Source organism: Chlorocebus sabaeus, chromosome 21 (assembly GCF_047675955.1).
Source record: "Chlorocebus sabaeus isolate Y175 chromosome 21, mChlSab1.0.hap1, whole genome shotgun sequence".
Lineage (NCBI taxonomy): Eukaryota > Metazoa > Chordata > Mammalia > Primates > Cercopithecidae > Chlorocebus > Chlorocebus sabaeus.
The window spans coordinates 121497779-121519413 of NC_132924.1; the positions used below are offsets into that span (position 1 = coordinate 121497779).

At 45.9% G+C, this 21635-nt stretch overlaps 1 long non-coding RNA gene across 3 annotated transcripts in view; it reads right to left on the reverse strand.

The window, feature by feature from the left end:
• Positions 1 to 21635, reverse strand: part of LOC119621547 (uncharacterized) — a 112058-nt gene that overhangs the window by 19536 nt on the left and 70887 nt on the right. For all 3 annotated transcript variants that reach the window (XR_012090457.1, XR_012090458.1, XR_012090456.1), the window contains one exon: positions 8307 to 8465. This is a non-coding gene — a long non-coding RNA (uncharacterized lncRNA). The remainder of the gene's footprint in view (positions 1 to 8306; positions 8466 to 21635) is intronic.

Here is a 21635-nt window from a genome sequence, read left to right on the forward strand (position 1 = left end):
AAATAAAAATTTAAAAATGAGCCAGGTATAGTGATGCACGTCTGTAATTCCAGCCACTCGGGAAGCTGAGGCATGAGAATCACTTGAATCCAGGAGGCCAAAATTGTGCCACTGCACTCTAGCCTGGGTGATGGAGTGAGATAATTAATTAATTAATAATAATACATTATTTTTATTTTTATTTATTTTTATTTTATTTATTTATTTATTTATTTATTTATTTATTTATTTTCAGAAGGAGTCTTGTTCTGTCTCCCAGGCTAGAGTGGAATGGCGTGATCTCGGCTCACTGCAAGCTCCGCCTCCCGAGTGAAGGCCCTCAAATCAATCTTCATTGCACTGCTTCGTACGTTCCAGGCACTGTGCTGCAACCTTGAAGGCATGGCTTCAGCTGACCCTCTCAGCGCCCCTATTAGCTCAGTATCCCTAATGCTACTGTTTATAAAGAAACAGGCACAATTTCCCACGGTCCCGCTTCCAGCAAGTGGTGGTATCAGAATTTGAACCCAGTTGTTCTGACCGGCAGATCCCATGTGTTTAAATGGAATCCTCAGGGAGGATCGTTGCAAGAAAGACCAGTGTTACAGGCTGAAGTGTGACCCCCACTCCAAAATTCATACGTTGAAGCCCTCATCCCCAGTACCTCAGCCGTGACTCTATTTGGAGATGGGGAGGGAATTTAGGTAAAATGAGGTCATCAGGATGGGTCCTCATCCAACATAACTCGTGTCTTTATGAGAAGGGAACGTTAGGACGCAGACACACACAGAGGGAAGACCACGTGAGGATATGGGGAGCAGGCGGCCACCTGCTGGCAAAAGAGAGAGGCCTCAGGAGAAACCGACACCACCGGCACCTTGACCTTAAACTTCCAGCCTCCAGGACTGTGAGCAAGTAAACTTCTGCTGTTCAAACCCCCCAGTCTGTGGTCCTTTGTTATGGCAGCCCGAGCAAACAAATCCAACCCGTCATGGAAATCTCACATCAACACAGGGAGACAGGGTAAAATGCACACCAGCACCGACCGCTGCGCAGGGCCCAGTGCACAGCAAGGTCAGGGGCAGATCAATAACGGCTGCGGGAAGAAGGGCTGCAGAACAGAAGCGGCAACAGAAGCACAAAAGGTGTTATTAGTTCACATCGACGGTAGGTGGAATCGATTCTAAAGCTACCACTGTCATTATTTAGATCTCAGAGCCACAGACTTGATCTGAACACCTTCCTCATCAAGGGAAAAAATTAAGCCAATTTTTTTTTTTTTTGAGACCATGCAAATCATACTTTGTCACCCAGGCTGGAGTACAGTGGAGTGATCTCGTCTCACTGCAACCTCCCCCTCCTGGATTCAAGTGATTCTCCTTCCTCAGCCTCCCGAGCAGCTAGGATTACAGGCATGCGCCACCACGCCCAGCTAATTTTTGTACTTTTAGTAGAGACAGGGTTTCGCCACCGTGGCCAGGCTGGTCTTTTAAACTCCTGACCTCAGGTGATCCACCCCCCTCGGCCTCCCAAATTGCTGGGATTACAGACATGAACCACCACACCCTCCCAGGAAGTCAATTTTCATCTCCACAGACTTCAGAAAGCCCAAGTTTCAATACTTCAGGTTCCTGTCATTAGGCTTAGTTTAATAAGAAGAACAGGAACAACTTTGGACATTTCACCAGGGGTAGAGCATCATGAGGCAGAACCCTGTCCCTTAAACACTTTACTATTTCTTTAGAAGCTTCCAGGTGGAGCCGCATCAGAACTGGCCAGGTGAAATCCTGCCTCAACCAATCCCTGGAGGGTTTATCTTGGAGAAAGCATTGCAGGGTCTGTGGCTGCAGTTTGGACTTTTTGACAAGTTTGTTTATTTGCACAATTAAAATTTATTTTAGGTCAGGCACGGTGGCTCACGCCTATAATCCCAACACTGTGGGAGGCCGAGGCGGGCGGATTGCCTGAGGTCAGGAGTTCAAGACCAGTCTGGCTAACATGGTGAAACCCCATCTCTACTAAAAGTACAAAAAAAATTAGCCAGACATGGTGGCGTGCGCCTGTAATCCCAGCTACTCAGGAGGCTGAGGTAGGGGAATTGCTTGAACCAGGGCAGCAGAGGTTGCAGTGAGCCAAGATGGTGCCACTGCACTCCAGCCTGGGCGACAGAGCAAGATTCCGTCTCAGAAAAAAAAAAAAAAAAAAAAAATTTAAATCACAAAAATTTTTAATGATGGAGCTGGGTCTCTTGTGTATCCTCAGATCAGAGGCAAAAGAGCCAGTTTGAGCGCTCAACCCAAACACCCCGGCTCCTCTCAGTTAGCCCACGTCCCGGAACTGCTGGGACATCTCTCACCGCATCTCCCGCTACTCAGTCCCACAAGTGCTGCTGTCACTCCTGCTCCTGTTAACATCGCCTCAGTGTCATCAACAGCAGGAAATTACAAAGGAATTCAAATGGAAAACTAATCCCTTCCGGGAGACAAAGATCATTGAAGACAAAGCCCACGGGAATGACTTTCATTTTTTTTCTGGTGCATGTGTGTGGTGGGCGGGATGACGGCACATGTGTGTGTGGTGGGCGGGATGACGGCGCATGTGTGTGTGGTGGGCGGGATGAGGGCGCATGTGTGTGTGGTGGGCGGGATGACGGTGCATGTGCGTATCTGTCGGGGGTGTATGTACAAAAAGCAAAGGAAAGAAAACGTCACTCTTGAAGCTTTCCAGGCCCCAAAAGGCGCACACGAACCACAAATGTAAGGTCAAAATCTTTCCTATTGTTCAACTATGTTTAACAGCAACTCACAAAATGTAATATAACAATTTATAATCATGTTAAACAAACAATAATATGCACTTTTTTTTTTTTTTTTTTTTTTTTTTTTGAGACGGAGTCTCGCTCTGTCACCCAGGCTGGAGTGCAGTGGCCGAATCTCAGCTCCCTGTAAGCTCCGCCTCCCGGGTTTACGCCATTCTCCTGCCTCAGCCTCCCGAGTAGCTGGGACTACAGGCGCCGCCACCTCGCCCGGCTAGTTTTTTTTGTATTTTTTAGTAGAGACGGGGTTTCACCGTATTAGCCAGGATAGTCTCGATCTCCTGACCTCGTGATCCACCCGTCTTGGCCTCCCAAAGTGCTGGGATTACAGGCTTGAGCCACCGTGCCCGGCCAATATGCACTTTAAATATTCCCCAAAATTAACATTTTTTGTAGTTTTTAGTTCCCCCAAATTTCTCTACCACCTTACCGTCAATTTTAATTTCCCAAAGAGAAGAGCAATGTGGCAGATTTTGAGAAACGGAAGAGGCCCTTGACAACTGGGAGCCGGCCTGTCCAGAGCAAATCTCTGCTTCCTTGGAACAGCCTCAGAACCACCAAATACAGCCTAAAGCCTGTATTAAGTCTGTCCTAGCACTCTCTTACTGAGGAACCCTACAATTCTCCATGGTGTTGTACACGTAGCTGGGAGCAGTCTCTTTCTGTTAAACAGGCGATTACACAGAACACCAGCACACAATCACTCTGTTATTCCTTCCAATGCCTTGCAGATACTGTCTGTTAAAAAATCTAATCACAAAATTTGCTTCCTGACAACATTCGGTCCAGAGTAAAGCTCTGCTTCCTTGGATAAGCCCCAGAACTACCAAATATAGCCCGAATCCTGTATTAAGTCCTTCCCAGCACTCTCTGAGGTGCCCCACAGTTCTCCATGGTGTGCTCCCTCTTTGCAACAAATAAACCCAACATGTTCCACGACAGGTGTATTCCTATAGTTCCTGCCCCTTTACTTCAAAATTGCACAATCCTTCTGTGTTAACTGCAGTTACTCAGTTTGCATAGAAGAGCCTCAGACCCAGTTCTCAACACATTCCTCTTAAATTATCGCTTCTGGCTGGGCGCAGTGGCTCATGCCTGTAATCCCAGCCCTTTGGGAGGCCAAGGCGGGTGGATCACAAGGTCAGGAGTTCGAGACCAGCCTGGCCAACATGGTGAAACCCTGTCTCTGCTAAAAATACAGAAATTAGCAGGGCGTGGTGGCATGTGCCTATAATCCCAGCTACTTGGGAGGCTAAGGCAGGAGAACCACTTGATCCTGGGAGGCAGAGGTTGCAGTGAGCCCAGACTACACCACTGCACTCCAGTCTGGGTGACAAAGCAAGACTCTGTCTTGAAAAAAAAAAAAAAAAAAAAAAAAAAATTACAGCTTCTGAGGTCTCCTCAGCTGCTACTCCATCATTCAGTCAACAAACATTTGTTTACAGGGATTTCTCTCTGCTATTTCCCTGGCAGCAAATCCTGGAGACAATAAGACTACTCAGGCTCTGACACTCTGTGGTCTTTATATATGACCAAGTATTAGAACTGAAGGGACCTCCCTTTTACAAATGATTAAACCGGTACTCAGGGAAGTTAAGTAGCTTAACTTCTAGAACCATTCATACTCTTGTGGACTTTCACCCATTTGCAACAAAAGCACATCTTGTACTGAGTCCCTGGAAGTAGACGCTCAGATGAGGATTTGCATGCACATAACCTGCTAAGGGCATGCTCCCGGGTCAGTAGGGAGGTGGGGGGAAAGAATGGGAACATGGAAGCAGCCAGTCAAGGATGAGCTTTTGGATAAAACCTGCAGAGGGTAGTTTCAAGTCAGTGGTTCCCAACTCAGGCAACTTTGCCCCCAGAGGACATTTGGCAATAGCTGGCATATTCTTGATTGTCATGACTTCAAGAGAGGGTCCTACTGTCATCGGGTGGATAGAAGCCAGGGATGTAGCTCATCATCCACCAATGCACAGGCAGCCCCCCCATAGCAAAGACGTAGCCAGTCTAAAACATTGGTCATGCTGACGCGGAGAAATTCTGGCCTCCAATGCTGACAGAAAAGGAAAGTCTGACAATTTGGACGGCAGCCCTGAGACCCAGGCCAGCTGGGCCTGGAGAACACTGAATTCCCTCTTGAGCAGCCGAGAGTCCAGCCCAAGCTTGCATTGAGTATTTGGAATCAGCTTGGGCATTTGACCATTTTGCAAATTCAACCAATTTGTTTATTAAGAGAGTGATTGGGTCATTTTCAGGCAAACTCTCCTCCTTTTTTAAAACTTGAAGTTTGATCTAAAAGTGAAAGTAGCACAATGTAGGAGAAAGGGCCCGACCCTGACAGCCAGTTGAAACTGAGTCTAAATTTAGAGTCATCGTTTTCTCAATAGTATGTCTTCAGGAGGGTTACTTACACTTTCCAAGTCTCTGTTTCCTCCCCTAAGAAATGGAGGTGATCTTGCCTTGTCTTAATAGTGTTGATGTGAGAGTTAAAACGAAGCAATAAGTAAAAAGAAGAACACTGGACCACATACGTAGGCACTGAATGGATGAGAGCTACTTGGAATGTAATAAACCTTTGGCCTCCAGCATCCTGCCAACCATCTGGTCATTAGCCTCACGCCCAGGCATGGGGGGACGTTCATCAGGGTGCATGAACTTCAACTTACCAAGGAGAATTGCATCCCAAAAATCTCATATTGCACTACTCTGATTTCTGGCAGAAAAGAAAATGGTAAAGAAGTAAAGAAGACGGAATACACACACACACAAGGAAACAGAGGTCCCCCCACCCCACTTCTGGATGGGCTGTAATGAAGCCGCAGAAGAGGGAAGCCCCTGGCTAGGGCGGAAGGAACAGCTGGCACACGGATGGGATGATGCTGTCTTCTAACAAGGAAGCCCCGGCACAGCCAGATCAGAGGAGACGTTCTTGTCCTGATGAAAGACTGATGAAGCCTGACAGGTAAACTTTGGTTCTTCCAGCTAGGGCAGCAAATTCGAGTTTTCCTGATCACAAATGCTGAGACCCTTCGTGCGCAAAATCCCCATTCCCAGTTCTACCCGCAAAGCAAAAAGATTCCACTTGCATGTTGCTTTCATCTGTATAAAGCCAAACTCGCCTGGCTGACTTGGATCCAAGGGTTGATGTGGGGCTCTGCAGTGGGGCATCTAGGAGAAGCAAAGCTGCCTGTTCCAGCCTGTCCCCAGGGCATTCGTGTAATTCCAGACACTAGTAATTATTCAACCTTCCCCCTCGCCCCAGGGCTTCCTCCAATCTGTAACAAACCCCAAGCCATCTGGAGACAAGCGGGATCCTCCCTGCTCTCCGCAGCTTCAGGACACATCCAAAGGAAGCTGCCATCCAGCGTCACGTGGCTTTGTGAACAGATAACATTTCTGGAGCTCTTGCAGTCTGAAGGGATTCGAGATGACAGATGTAACCCACATGATCTATGACAGATACAGCCATGGAGAATGTCACCGTTAATATTTAATATTATTTGAATAGCTGCCCTGTTTGTCTCACTTAACGTGGCAGGCACTGCGGGTTAGCAGCATGTCTCCCGGGGTGTTTGGCGGGAAACGAAGCTTGTAGAAAATGCTCAATCAGCAAGATGTTCAATAATTCAGATGTAAGATTCAGATTTGCTTTGAGAAATTACATTAAACTTGTTAAACATGACTTAGGGAGACCCCAAAGCACTGGGTACACAGAATTCCCTTCGTGCAAAAGTAGTTACAAGTACCATAGAAATTTACCTATGGGGTTTGAAGGCTCTATTGATGATAAACAGCTAAGAAAAGGTGTAACATTTAGGGAACTCGTAAATAAAGATCTTTATTAAAATATGGCGATAACTTTTCAGTCTATGCCTCCAGGGCAGGAGCAGAGGCACTTTCTCTATCTTCCTATGCCCCTTCCCACCCTCTCCTGTCTGCTCCCCATTACCCCTGCCATGCAGAAACTGGGGCCTGCTGTAAATTCACTAGTAATGACTTTACATGCTGCTTCTTAACTTTCCTTTTTTTTTTTTTTTTTTTGAGACGGAGTTTCGCTCTTGTTGCCCAGACTGGAGTGCAACAGCGGGATCTTGGCTCACTGTAACCTCCACCTCCCAGACTCAAGCAGTTCTCCTGCCTCAGCTGGCAAAGTAGCTGACATTACAGGCACCCACCACTACGCCCAGCTAATTTTTATATTGTTAGTAGAGACAATTTCACCATGTTGGCCACACTGGTCTCGAACTCCTGACCTCATGTGATCCACCCACATCGACCTCCCAAAGTACTGGGTTTACAGGCGTGAGCCCCCACACTCAACCCTGCTTAACTTCTGAAGCCTGCAATTCACATACTCCTCTTGACATCCTTGCCAAGATTCACTTACATGAAGGTTGTGGTTACCTTCCAACGGCTTCACATGGTTCTCTAGAGAAGCTGGAACCAAGGGCAGTTGCCCCAGAGCAGCTTTCTAGGAAAGTGCTTGGTGCTGTTGATGGGGTAGGGGAGGGGCACCTGGAATAATTTAAGGAGACTTGAGCCAAATCATCACCTTGGGGTGATTACACACCTGCCCTGCACACCACCCAGAAGCTCGAGGCTGTGGAGAGGTTCACGGCAGAGCCTGGGAGAGGCCTGCGGAAGTGATCCTCAGCTGCCGGAAGGGAACACACACTCAGGCCATGCTCTGCAACAGTCTTCTCCATCCCTGTGTCACTCTGGACATGGCCAGGACCAGGGTGTGGCAGGCAAAACCAGGGCCTAGGGCACCAATCTAGGGAGGCGCTGGAGCTTAGGGTCATGCCAGCGCAGAGGCAGCGCCTGAAGGCCAACACCTCCTCCTCGGGTGTTGGCCCTGGTTCCCCCCTTGCCTCCTCCTGGTACTGGTCCTGGGAGTATAGACAGCCTTTCTTCCATCCCTCCCTTTCATTCTGATGTTATCTCAGGATTGTGTACCAGACAGTTTGGAGAAAATCTAGAACAGGTTCTGGCGTGCAGTATCACCTAGGAGGCCTGCTGTCATATCTTGCCTGTTCACAAAGGGCTAAATGAGTTCCTTCAACCCAATTCAAGAATCGTTTTTTGAATATTTCCTGAGTTAAAAAGCATTTTGCTAGCTGTTGGAGGATGCCAAAATACATGAGAAGACTCCTGTTCCCACCACAGTTCGCGCTGAGGGATGAAGGCTCCTGGGGGCGGGGCGGAGGGAAGGCACTGCGAGCATGCGTGTGGGGAGTCGTGTGTAGACGGCACCCACCATCCAGGTCCCGCGCCCTGTGCCTGGTGCAGGCGGCTGACAGCAGCTTTCTCCCTTGGGATCACACCAGCCACAGTAAAGCACTGAGTGCCAGCCACGGAACCGCTCCTGGGAGCCTCTGCTGCCTCATTATTGAAGCAGAAATGACACTGCTATAAAGGAGTGTGTATTAATCTGGGTTCTCTGGAGAAACAAAACCAATGGGATATAGAGAGATACGTAGAAAGAAATCTATTATGAGGACTGGCTCACGTGATTATGGAAGCTGAGAAGTCCCGTAATCTGCCGTTTGCAAGCTGGAGGCCCAGGACAGCCAGTGGTGAAGTTCCGGTCCAAACCCGCAGGCCTGAGAACTGGGACAGTCAATGGTCTTGATGGAGTTGCAGGCCCAGCAACCAGGAGTGAGGATGTCTAAGGGAAGGAGAAAATGAATGTCTCAGCTCAGCAGGAACAAAGTCCGCTCCCCTACGATTTTTGTTCTAGCTAGGCCCTGGGTGGATAGAATGGTGCCTACCTGCATTGGTGAGAGTTGACCTTCTGATTCACACAGCTGATCTCTTCCAGAAACCTACCGATTCACACACTGATCTCTTCCAGAAACATCCTCACAGACACACCCAGAAGCAGTATTTTAGCCGCTCTCTGAGCACTCCTTAGACCAGTCAAATTGACACAGAAAATAACCATTGCATTCTCTATTTTACAATGTAGGACAAGATATTATCTCATTTAAGCACAAACTCCTCTAATTACTTGAGTTTTAATGTATTGGTATGATGTTCTTCTCCCCTGTCCAAGGAGCTCAAAACTTGCAAGTTGTTCTGTCACCTAGATAAGTTTGAAAATTACTGGGAAAGGGCACTTTCTTTCACAGGCATGAGGTCTTTTATGGTGGAAGACGGAGGCTGGGCTCTGGCAGGCTCCCACCCCACCTGGTATGAGAGAGTTGAGGGCAGGCTCCAAAGCACCCAGCTGCTCGAAGCCACCAGCCACTCTGTTTTCCACTGGAACAGGGGTCAGTTCTGCCCTGGAATTTGCAGCCTAAGTATCACAACTCCACCAGAGTCTAAAGGCAGACTGGCAGATCTTCGGGTTGTCATTTGAGTCTTTGAAGAGGTAGGATGTGGTCCGTTTGGGCGGAGTCACCCACTCTTCTGGGCAGAGATTATCAGGACATTCAGGTTGAACTGAGATTTCAGTCACTATGTTTGAGAATTAATACGCTGTAAGTACTCATTGATTAAATCACTTATTTGATTCAGACTTTGCCTAAATGATATTAAGGTAGCAGACAAGAGAACTGAAAACATAGCAAAATGGGTTTCCTTATGTTCTTTTCTGATCATTTGATTAATTTTAACTTTAGTTTATCTCTACAGAATCCATCTCTGTGTCCTTTAGGAAGAGGGTGTCAAAAAACAACACCTTAAAAGTCAAAGCCATTAACTTTTACTTTTGATCACGAGTTCCCTTTTAACATTTTTTAAAATAAATTTTACATCTCCATGATATGCATTTCTGTTGGTGCACAGTTATTATCGGATATTTTTCACTTTAATGAATCTCTGTGCACACATACGAGGCAGAGGGTAAATTTCCCTGTGTGATGAACAGAAGTAAAATGACAGTGCCATCTTCAGGAAACTAAAATTCTTTACAAAGCACTACATATGCAGCTCCGAGTCAGCTAAAAGTGTTCCTGGATTTGAACATAAATCTCTCCTTTATGTTATAAAAATGGGAGGTGAAGCAAAGGATAAACCTGGGGCAGCTCTTTGCAGTGAAATGCAATAAAATCTTCTAGATAACCACAGAGGCACTAAGGATTTAGTGCTCCTGGAACCAGAGAGGGTGTGACTGCCTTGTTTTATAGCCGTATATTCATTACAGATGGCTAAAGGAGAGAAAACTTAAAAGGAGGAAGCAAAGTTGCCCTCGTTGCAAGCAAACTGCCTGTTTTTCTTAAACTTTTATGGATTGCTGAAGCTAGAAGAAAACCTGCGTAGTTCAGGGTGCTGGCTCCTGGTCTGGCAGGTTATTCGGATAGCCATGGTGTATACCTATAGGTAAGAGCACTGGGGGGACCACCATCCACAGACTAAAGGAGGTTTAGGAAACTCAGGCCATGAATGGCTAAAGCACCGGGCTTGGTTTCAGAGACCCAGAGAAGGTTAGAGCTAGAAAGAAGTTGTTTTATAGATGAGGAAACTGAGAGGCCTGAAGAGGATGCTTAACTTGCCCAAGGTCAGGCGGCTAGCAGACCACTGGAAACTCTCTTCATACCTGGAGTCCTTCAATACATGGGCATGTAAACTGGTCCAATCTTTCTGGAAAGCAACTTGCAAATTGATCATATGCCTAGAGCCAGGACTTCCTGCCCATACTGACTTTTTTTAAATTTTTATGTTATTTATTTATTTATTTATTTATTTTTTGAGACAGAGTCTCGCTCTGTCGCCCAGGCTGGAGTGTGGCGGTGCGATCTCGGCTCACTGCAAGCTCCGTCTCCCGGGTTCACACCATTCTCCTGCCTCAGCCTCCCAAGTAGCTGGGACTACAGGCGCCCGCTACCACCCCTGGCTAATGTTTTGTACTTTCAGTAGAGACAGGATTTCACTGTGTTAGCCAGGATGGTCTTAATCTCCTGATCTCATGATCCGCCCGCCTCGGCCTCCCAAAGTGCCAGGATTACAGACATGAGCCACTGCGCCCGGCCACCATACTGACTTCCAAGCTGCAGAAGTGGGGCCTTTCCCTGAGCCTTGCGCTTTGGGGAGCCCCTCCCTTCTCACCCTATTCCGGTTGTCATCTCCCCATGAGGCAAGGAGTCCGAGGAGATCAGGGAACGCCTCACCAACCCCCCTAGATCACACTCCAGCTTCCTGGAACTCTGGAATTCCCCGCCCAAGCAGCCCTAAGCCAGCTTCCAGGCCCTGAGCATATCACCCAAAGGGTAGCAAGGCGTGAAGGTTTACGGGAAGGGAAAGTGTGGTCAGCCCTAGGAGCTTGAGTGTGCAGGCCGAGGTGCCAATACGCATGCGCACAACCCCCTCATAGTGAGAGACAAAGCCGTGGGTGGGAAGAGGAGGGGTCAGGCCACAGGTCAGTTCCTGGGGCCCGTTCTCCCCACACCAGCATGTTCCATTGCAGAACTCCAAGGAACCTAAAAATTCTAAATTCAAACCTTGTATTTCAGGTCATTTTGAAGGCATATTTGTCAAGGTAGATGGCTAGAATATATTTTATCTTACTTATCAGTTTGCTTGATTTATAACTTTTAAATATCTAGACACATTTTTACTTTTGCTCTGAGCTCAGCAAATCAGGAATAGACTGATTTTTCTCAATACTCAGAAGAGTCATAATCAGAAATGCAAACAAAGCTTTATGCACAAAGATGACATTTAAAGTATATAAGAACCAAAAATATGTATCATCTTAAAAGTACAATATTAAGTGAAGTGTTAACTAAATTATATTATACCCTAGATGTAAGATCCCTCAAAGATTTTAGGCTTGAATGATTGGAGATGGAGGAAGCACAAGTTGCAGGAGACAGTGAGGAGCTGCAAACCAAGAGTTCCACTGTGGACATACTATGTTTGAGATGCCTGCAGGCAAGCAGGTGGTTGGTTATACAAATCAAGAACACAGGGCTAGAGATATAAATTTGGGATTCACATAAATAGAATTATCATGTATATATGATCATATCAATATGATTACAACTATATATAAAGCCATTGGAATCACATATAATATGGATAGAAGTAATATCTATTGGTTGGTTTAAGCCACTCTACTGAGAGCCCAAGAGCAATGCCAATGGGGAGAGGGGAGAACGCTTCTCTTTCTGAAGCCATCAGGCCTCTTCCTCAGAACTTGCTTCCTTTCAACCACATCCAGCCTTGCTCCATTAAGGCCCCTTTTGGCTCCCTCTCTTTTACCATAGACTTCAGTGTTTCCGGCCTATTGATCCACTACAGCATTCTGCATGAGCTTTGGAAAACAGCTAGTAATGGATTAACCCTTTCTACAGCTGAAGTTCAAAGTGTTCCAAGACGGAAGCAGTGAAAGAGAAGGTGGACCACACACTGCACCCTCCTCCCTCCCCAGGCATCTCACTAAGCTCCACAAAGAGCTGCGGGTGTCCAAATCAGCAGTGGGTCTCACTGCAATGTGAGTGCATCCATCTTTCTGCTGGTGGGCCTTCAGTGTAGATAAAGAGAAAAAACAAGAGGAAATGTCCTTCAGGGTCAGTTTCATCCTGGAAACAGGATAAAGTGGGACACAGGGCCACGTTCCTCTCTTCTACAGGGGTCAAACACTCAGTAACACTGCAGTCAAGGGCAAATACATGCGTACATAGTTAAATAATTCTGTTTTGCTTCAGGGGGAATGTCGTTGTCGTTATTTTAAGACAGAGTCTGGCTCTGTCGCCCAGGCTGGAGTGCAGTGGCGCGATCTTGGCTCACTGCAAGCTCCACCTCCCGGGTTCACGCCACTCTCCTGCCCCAGCCTCCTGAGTAGCTGGGACTACAGGCGCCCGCCATCACGCCCGGCTAATTTTTCTATTTTTAGTAGAGACGGGGTTTCACCATGTTAGCCAGGATGGTCTCGATCTCCTGACCTTGTGATCCGCCTGCCTCAGCTTCCCAAAGTGCTGGGATTACAGGAGTGAGCCACCACGCCCGGCCGCTTCAGGGGGAGTTTTAAAAGATAAAGATGTTGTAGTTATGGGATTTACTGTTTTTTTTTTTTTTTTGAAAGATGCTCATAACTGTTAAGAAAACTGTTATGAGTTTACTTAAAACAGTGAGCAAATCTTCCTCTTTTCCCCTTTTTATTATAATATATATATTTTTCCATACAGGGCCTCTCTCTGTTGCCCAGGCTGGAGTACAGTGGCATGATCTTAGCTCACTGCAGTCTTGACCTCCCAGACCTCAACCTCTCAAGTAGCTTAGACCACAGGCCTATGCCACCACACCCCATTAATTTTTGTATTTATTATAGAGATGGGATCTCACTATGTTGCCCAAGCTGGTCTCACACTGAGCTCAAGCAATCTGCCCACCTCTGCCTCCAAAAGTCCTGGGATTACAAATGTGAGCCACCATACTTGGCCAATCTTTTCCCCTTTTTATGTATTAAAAAAAAATTATGTGAAATTGGAACGTTCCATTTTTTTCCTCCTTTTTCATATATGATTTACAATGTAATCTACATATTTTGCATCATTAAACTTCATTAAAAATCAAAAAACAAAGAACTGTGTTTTTCAAAGGCAGAAATGAAAACATAGTTAACATAATCATGTAAATATAAGCAAATAATGTAAATATAAACTGATGACTGAGGAGTAAAAGACAAGAATAAAAGCAGAAAGGCAGGTGATGAAAGAATACATGGCTGGAAAATGTGGACACCACTCTTCCAAAATTAGAATCGCAGTCTGTATGCTTTGCGTGTGTATGTGTTGGAAGCCGGGGGTATTTATTTATAGATGTACACCTCTATCTCTGTCTCTATCATTCACTTCCAATCCATCTGGAAGGTGCGGATCAGAAAAGTAGCTTCAGGTGAAATGGGAAAGTCTTATCTATCCTTCCTCTCACAACGCTCCACAGCCCACACCTTTCAGAATGCCTTCCTTTTTCACGAAGCCCTCTGCCCAGTCACCTTGGGCAGCTCACTCGCTGTGCCCAGCCTCCTGTTCCTGCACTCTCCAGCTCCACCACTCACCTTTCTCGTGGTGTCCTACCCACCCAGATTCAGCTGCCTCTAATCTCATTTCTTCCCACAGTCACCTCTGAAGTGTAGTGTCAAATATCACAGTAAACCCATTATATCTCCATCCATGTGACCTAGAGCAGTACACTTAATCTCTGGGTACATTGGTTTCCTCCCCTGCAAGGTGGAGTTAATACTGGTGCCTGCTTCACAGGCTTGTTGTGAATAAGTTTGTGGGTCAGAAGGTGCCACAAGGAGAGCACTCAGGATGATGTTGATCCATGGTCACATTCAGCAAGTGTCAGCTTCCATTCCTATCAAAGACCCGGTGGAACAAAGTGATGGTGCTCCCACCTTTGGGGGTGTCAGCCTCTCCACTCCATCCCCCAACCTCCCAGTCTCCGTGGCTCTGCTTTTCCTTTTATATTATCAACACTTATGGGGTTTTTTTGGTTGTTTTTTGTTTGTTTGTTTTTGAGATGGAGTCTCTCTCTGTCACCCAGGCTGGAGTACAGTGGTGTGATCTCAGCTCACTGCAACATCTGCCTCCTGGGTTCAAGCAATTCTCCTGCCTCAGCCTCCTGAGTAGCTGGGATTAAGGCACCCATCACCACACCTGGCTAATTTTTGTATTTTTAGTAGAGATGGGGTTTCACCTTGTTGGCCAGGCTGATCTTGAACTCCTGACTTCAGGTGATCCGCCTGCCTCAGCCTCCCAAAGTGCTGGGATTACAGGAGTGAGCCACTGCACCCCGCCAACACTTACGGCCTTTATAAAAAATACTTCTGAGACTTTCATGAGTTGTCTCTAGATTGATTCTAAAATTGAAAACCAATAAATGCCACTTATGTGATGACAGCTATGTAAATATTATCACTATAAAATCAAGTAGTGTGCTATTGAGAGGTGACAATGTGCCAGCAGCCCTCACTCTCGTCACCTCCTCGGCCTCGTCATCCACTCTGGTGGTGCTTGAGGAGCCCTTCAGCCCGCCACTGCACTGTGGGAGCCCCTCTCTGGGCTGGCCCAGGCCAGGGCCCACTTCCTCTGCTTTCAGGGAAGTGTGGAGGGAGAGGGTCAAGCAGGAACCTGGACGGCGCATGGCGCTCACAGGCCAGCGCCAGTTCCCGCAAGCACGCGGGGGCGTGGGGGCGCCGGGCGTGCGCAGCCTGCACTTGGAGCCGCTGGCCGGGGCCACCCCCTCAGGGCAGTGAGGGGCTTAGCACCTGGGCCAGCAGCTGCAGAAGGTGCGCCAGGTCCCCCAGCAGTGCCGGCCTGCCGAGGCTGCGCTCGAGTTCTCGCAGGGCCTTAGCTGCCTCCCAGCAGGGCAGGGCTGAGTACCTGCAGTGGAGTCCACTGGGTGAAGCCAGCTGCTCTCCTGAGTCTAGTGGGGACTTGGAGAGCTTTTATGTCTAGCTAAGGGATTGTAAATGCACCAATCAGCACTCTGTGTCTAGCTCAGGGTTTGTAAATACACCAAGCAGCACTCTGTGTGTAGCTCAAGGTTTGTAAATACACTAATCAGTACTCTGTATCTAGCTAACCTAGCTGAGACTTAGAGAACTTTTCTAACATTCTGTGTCTAGCTCAGGGATTGTAAATGGACCAATCAGCATTCTGTCAAAACAGACCAATCAGCTCTCTGTAAAATGGACCAATCAGCAGGATGTGGGTGGGGCCAGATAAGGGAATAAAAGCAGGCTGCGCCAGCCAGCGCCAACCTGCTGGGGTTCCTTTCCACGCTGTGGAAGCTTTGTTCCTTCACTCTTTACAATAAATCTTGCTGCTGCTCACTCTTTGGGTCCATGCCACCTTTATGAGCTGTAACACTCACCACAAAGGTCTGCAGCTTGACTCCTGAAGCCAGCAAGACCACGAACCCACCGGGAAGAATGAACAACACCAGACGCACTGCCTTTAAGAGCTGTAACACTCACCGTGAAGGTCTGCAGCTTCACTCCTGACAGCGAGACCACTTACCCACCAGAAGGAAGAAGCTCCAGACACATCTGAACGTCCAAAGGAACAAACTCCAGACTACCATCTTTAAGAACTGTAACACTCACTGCAAGGGTCCACGGCTTCATTCTTGAAGTCTGCGAGACCAAGAACCCACCAATTCCAGACACACTATGATCACACTTCCTTCTCCACTACGCTACACACAAGAGACTGCACCAGCAGCACGTCCAAATGCATTCTCCCTTTGTGTATGTTGGGAGATAATGCTGATCCTTCTGCACTAGAAACATCTTCTGAGCAAAGGACACCAATAGCTTTGTTAAAGGATGTTTGGATAACAGACAACCTTGGAACCTAGAGGTAGTGTCTCCCCTCTGGGACAGAGGGCAGATTTTTTATAACAGTGATTTCCTCCCTTCAATTAAGAGCTACCTCTCCCAGACACATTCTAGGGTAATATAGCTGGACAGCCCTCCTTTTCCTCCCCTGAGATATTCCTGGGTAATGAAGCCAACATCTCTCCTTGGAAGAAGAGGCAGCTTTGATGGCTATACCTATAGAAGATCAGGCTCTCCCATCTGCATGTTACTCAGCTGTGCACAAACCCGCTGTATGTGCAACATCCACCTAAGCCTGATCCACATTGTCCCCATGAGACCTGGGGGCAAAGGGGAGCGAGGCAAACATGGAGTCCACGGAGCCTGTTGTGCTATGAATAATAATCCAGATCCCCCTGGGTTCCTTTCTCCTTACTGGCTGAAGCTCTACAGTATGGCAATCAAGCAACTTAGCAGTTTCACTGGTTGCTGCCATTTAAGGACTGCTCGACTCTTAACAGTTTACTGCAATTATTCAAAATCATTGTGCCACAGTTTGGTTTTCTTTTTGACTTGTGCCTTTCTTGTATAATTTGTTGTTGTTGTTTCCTGGAATTTTTCCTTCATTCATGGCTTGGTCTTATTCTCAGACTTTTCCAAGCCATTGATCATACAATTTTCTATCAAATTCCCCCCTCTTGCTTTTTCTAGATCATCCTCTGGTGGTCTCCATGCTCCTCTCCTTACATGGACTCGTTGCTCTGGAGGCCTTCTACATAGTTGTTATCTGGGAACTTTTCTTTTAGATTGAATGTACTATTTCCTAAAACTCATGTTAGTATTTATTGTTTCACTTTTTCATTTTGCTGAAATACATCTGCAAGTAACTCCCAAAGAAAAGGTGTTTTGTGCCTGTAAAGTCAATATTTTGAGTTTTTAATTATATAAAGATTTTTATTCTTTTTTTTTTTTACCTTTGATGATTTAGATTGATATAGAATTGAAATCAATTCTCTTCAGAAATTTGATGGCATTATTCCATTTTCTTATAGATCAATGGCTGTTGATGACATATCAAACATCAGTATGATTCCTGTTCATTTGTAGGTAATCTTTTTGTCTCCTCCCTGAAGTCTTTTGATTTCTTATCTTTACACTTAATTCCCTGAATATCTAAATGAGGCCTTTTAAAGTTTATTTTGTATAGATCTTTCACTTTGAATATTCATGTTCTCCTTCTGTTCTGGGAAATTTTCTTGTATTATATCAGTGATACTTTCCAGCCTCTTCTATCTGGAATTCTTGTTAGTCAGGATTTCAGCTCCTAGACTCATGTTACATGACTTTTCTTTCCTCATACTTAAAAAAATCTCATTACATTTTGTTCTTCATTATGAGAGACTAGGCTGAGTGCATTTTCTACCAACTGAGTCATCAAGATCCTGGAAGGAAACAGATGGCAAATGCAAAAGGTAAGTGAGGAAAATGTCATAAGGAAATTGTAGAGTTGTGGTCAGTGCTAAAGAAACAACAAAGAATGGTGACGTTCCCATAGATCCGCAACAGAGCAAAGTCATTATCACCCCTAAACCTGAAAGGGTCAGGAAAAAAAGCAAAGTTATTGGAAAATGAGCTGCAGCCATGAATGAGGGACCATCTGGCAGGAATTGTGGCCACAGCAGAGAAAACCAGTCATTGCCAAAACCACACTCAGCAGAGTACTGAAGATTCTCATTATTCATGGTAGCTATGTTCTATAAAGGCACCACAAACACTAAATCAGCAAATACTGCTTCTAGGAGAATGACGGGGTTAGGCTCCTGTAAGCGTCTGATCACATTTTTGCCAATATTTAATTCATAAACTTGTTTTATGTGTGTTTCTGTTTAAAGACATCTTATTTAATATATGTTGTGAATTCATTAACATTAAACTCATGGCTAACAGCCCTTATCATGCATATCTGAACAAAGGTTATCTAATCTGTGTTTTTTCCATAAGGCACATCACAGATTTCTAGCACTTAGGAACAATAGGCAGCACTACGCTTGGGGCATTTTAAACACTGAAATCACCAAAAACAAAACACCCACAAAATATAAAAGTATGGCACTAAATAGACTGAGAAAAGGACACTTGTTTATATTGTGAGAGCTTAAACAAGAAGGAAGAGCATTGCCTGGTTCCATCTCAGCTGGGAAGTGTGTATCCAGCAACTCAAATTTTTTGCCACTCTGTGCTTGTCTGTAAATGACAAAAGAAGCCCATGAGCACTGACTTTGGGGTGATGAATAAATTAGTGAATAGGCGAATTCACATATGCGGAATCCAAGAATAATAAAGATTGATCATGCTTTCCTGCCCTCTAATCAACTGGCCTTTCTTTGGCCAAACTCAACCAGAAGTCAGAAGCAACAAAGCCCAGATAATGCAATTTGTACGAGTCAGTCTCCCAGGCACAGAGTAGGGTAGAAAAGAACAGAGAATACATCTGGAGGGAGAAACAGAAAATCCAATCCACCCTTACTATGGAATTTCAAAATTGGAAGTTATATTTTTCACTTCCAGGAGATCTTCCATTCTCTGCTTTTTTTTTTTTTTTTTTTTTTTTTTTGACATTCTGCACACAAATATCTTCTCAAACTTCTCTGAAGATAACTAAAGTTATTTTTTATTATGGTATGCCTTTTTGTACATGTTTTAATTCTCTTTAGTTACCTGTATTATTTCTGATTCCTCCAAAGGTTTTTTGTTTTTGTTTTGTTTTGTTTGAAATGGAGTATCCCTGTGTCACCCAGGTTGGAGTGCAGTGGCACAATCTTGGCTCACTGCAACCTCTGCTTCCCGGGTTCAAACAATTCCCCTGCTTCAGCCTCCTGAGTAGCCGAGATTACAGGCATGCATGACCACGTGTGGCTAATTTTTTATATTTTTGGTAGAGGCAGGGTTTCACCATGTTGGTCAGGCTGATCTCAAATTCCTGACCTCAAATGATCTGCCTGTCTTGGCCTCCCAAAGTGCTGGGATTATAGGCGTGAGCCACCACACCCGGCCTCCTCCAAGAGTTTTTAAATCAGTAAATATAGGTGTCTTAGTCTGTTTTGTGTTGCTATAACAGAAAACCTGACACTGAGTAATTTATAAAGAGGCTTATTTAGCACATCATTCTGCAGTCTGAGAAGTTCAAGGGGAATGGCCCTAGTATCTACTCAGCTTCTGGTGAGGGCCCCGGGCTACATCAAAACATGGCAGAGAAGGCCAAAGGGGAAGTGAATACATGCAAGGAACTCATGGGAACCAGATCATTCCTGGGAGAACTCACTCCAATGAGAGACACCATTTATCTATTAATTAAGGATCTGTCCCCATGACCCAAACACCTCCCATTGGGCCCCACCTCCCAACACTGCCAGCTGGCAGGTAAACTTCCACGTGAGTTTTGGTGGAGACAGACGATATCCAAACCATAGCAATAGGTATTTCTTATCCATATCATGTTCCTTCCTCAACTGTATGAACATATTTGTAATATTTATTTATTTACTTACTTGAGACAAGGTCTCACTCTATTGCCCAGGCTGGAATGCAGTGGTGTGCTCATGGCTCACAGTAACCTCAATCTACCTGTGATCAGGGGATCCTCCCATGTCAGTCCCCCAAGTAGCTGGGACTACAGGTACACCCCACCACACATGGCTAATTTTTGTATTTTTTGTAAAGATAGGATCTCGCCATGTTGCCCATGCTGACCTCAAACTTCTGGGCTCAAGGCACCCACTGGCTCGACCTCCCAAAGTGCTGGGATTACAGGTGTGACCTACCATGCCCAGCCTGGCCGGATTTTTTTAAATGAGGTAATAGAAAAGGTAAAGGTAGGGCCTGTTGACAAGTGGGCTTTACTCCAGACTGGGGCTTCTCAGCCTTGACACTACTGATGCTTAGGCCTAAGTGTTTGTTATGGGGCTGATCTGTGCACAGTAGGATGTTTAATAGCGTCCCCATCCTCAACCAACTGGATGCCAACAGCCCCATCCCTCTTGTGGTGACTATCAAAAACCTCTCCAGATATTACCAAATGTCTACTTAGGGCTAAAATTATCCCATGGTTGAAAACCATCATCTCATCATCCTACTTGAGAATTACTTAGAAATCCAGGCCAGCTGCAGTGGCTCTCACTTGTAATCCCAGCACTTTGGGAGGCTGAGGCGAGTGGATCATGAGGTCAGGGGTTCAAGACCAGCCTGGTCAACACAATGAAACCCCATCTCTACTGAAAATACAAAATCTAGTCAGGCATGGTGGCATGTACCTATAATCCCAGCTACTAGGGAGGCTGAGGTAGGAGAATCACTTGAACCGGGAGACCAAGGTTGCAGTGAGCTGAAATCACACCACTGCACCCCTGCCTGGGTGACAGCATGAAACTCCATCTCAAAAAAAAAAAAAAAAGAAAAAAGAAAAGAAATCCAAATACTCAGGTTCCACTCCAGATGTCCTGAATCCCCTAAAACTTCTTACAGGTGGAGCTCAGCAATCTATTTTAACAACGCTCCTGGTAATTCTGAAGCACACAAATGCTGGACAATGACTGCTCTACAGTAAGAAGGTGAAATACTTTCCATTTTTCTGGCACACTAGAACATAAAAAAAGAGCATGATTTTTTTCACCTCCCAAGAACTGAGCGCATAGCCTGGACTCTCCATTATCAGCCCTGCTTCCTGCTCCCACCCTTACATATTTTAGTCTTCAAGTCAGGAGCTTGCACTAACTTCCACCAGGCTGATCACCCCCTCTATGGCTCACCCATACTCCAGTATTCTAGGGTGCCGCTCCCCACTCCACCAGTCAACACTCTTCCTCTCATTGTGCGTTTCCAAGAAAACTGATGAAACCTCCCATCCCATTGCTTCCCTCCCATTCTCGCTGTTTTGTCAGTTTCTACCTTTCTTATCCCTGTACTATAATTTGCTAAACTGTGAATAGGGGGAATAGCATTGTGACTAAGAGTTTGGCTCCTGGCGTCAGACTCCCTGGGTTCCTATTCTGGGTGTCAGTTCCTAGTTGTGTCTGGGCAAGTCACTTGACATTTCTCTGCCTCAGTTTCTTCATCCATAAAACTGGGATAATGGTCCTTACCCCACAGGATAGTTGGGAAGATTAATGAGTTAGTGTATGTAAAAAGAAAGATTTGCCATTAAATATGAAGAATTGGCTGAGAGCAGTGGCTTATCCTTGTAATTCCAGCACTTTGGGAGGCCAAGGTGGGTGGATCACCTGAGTTCAGGAGTTCATGAACAGCCTAGCCAACATGGCAAAACCCCATCTCTACCAAAAGTACAAAAATTATCTGGGTATGGTGGCATGCACCTGTAATCCCAGCTACTCGGGAGGCTGAGGCAGGGAGAACTGCTTGAAGCCAAGAGGTAGAGGTTGCAGTGAGCCAAGATCACGCCTCTGCACTCCAGCCTGGGCAACAGAGTGAGATTCTGCCAAATAAATAAATAAATAAATGGATGGATGGATGGATGGAACTGAACACATGCATTTACCTCTAATCCCTCCCACA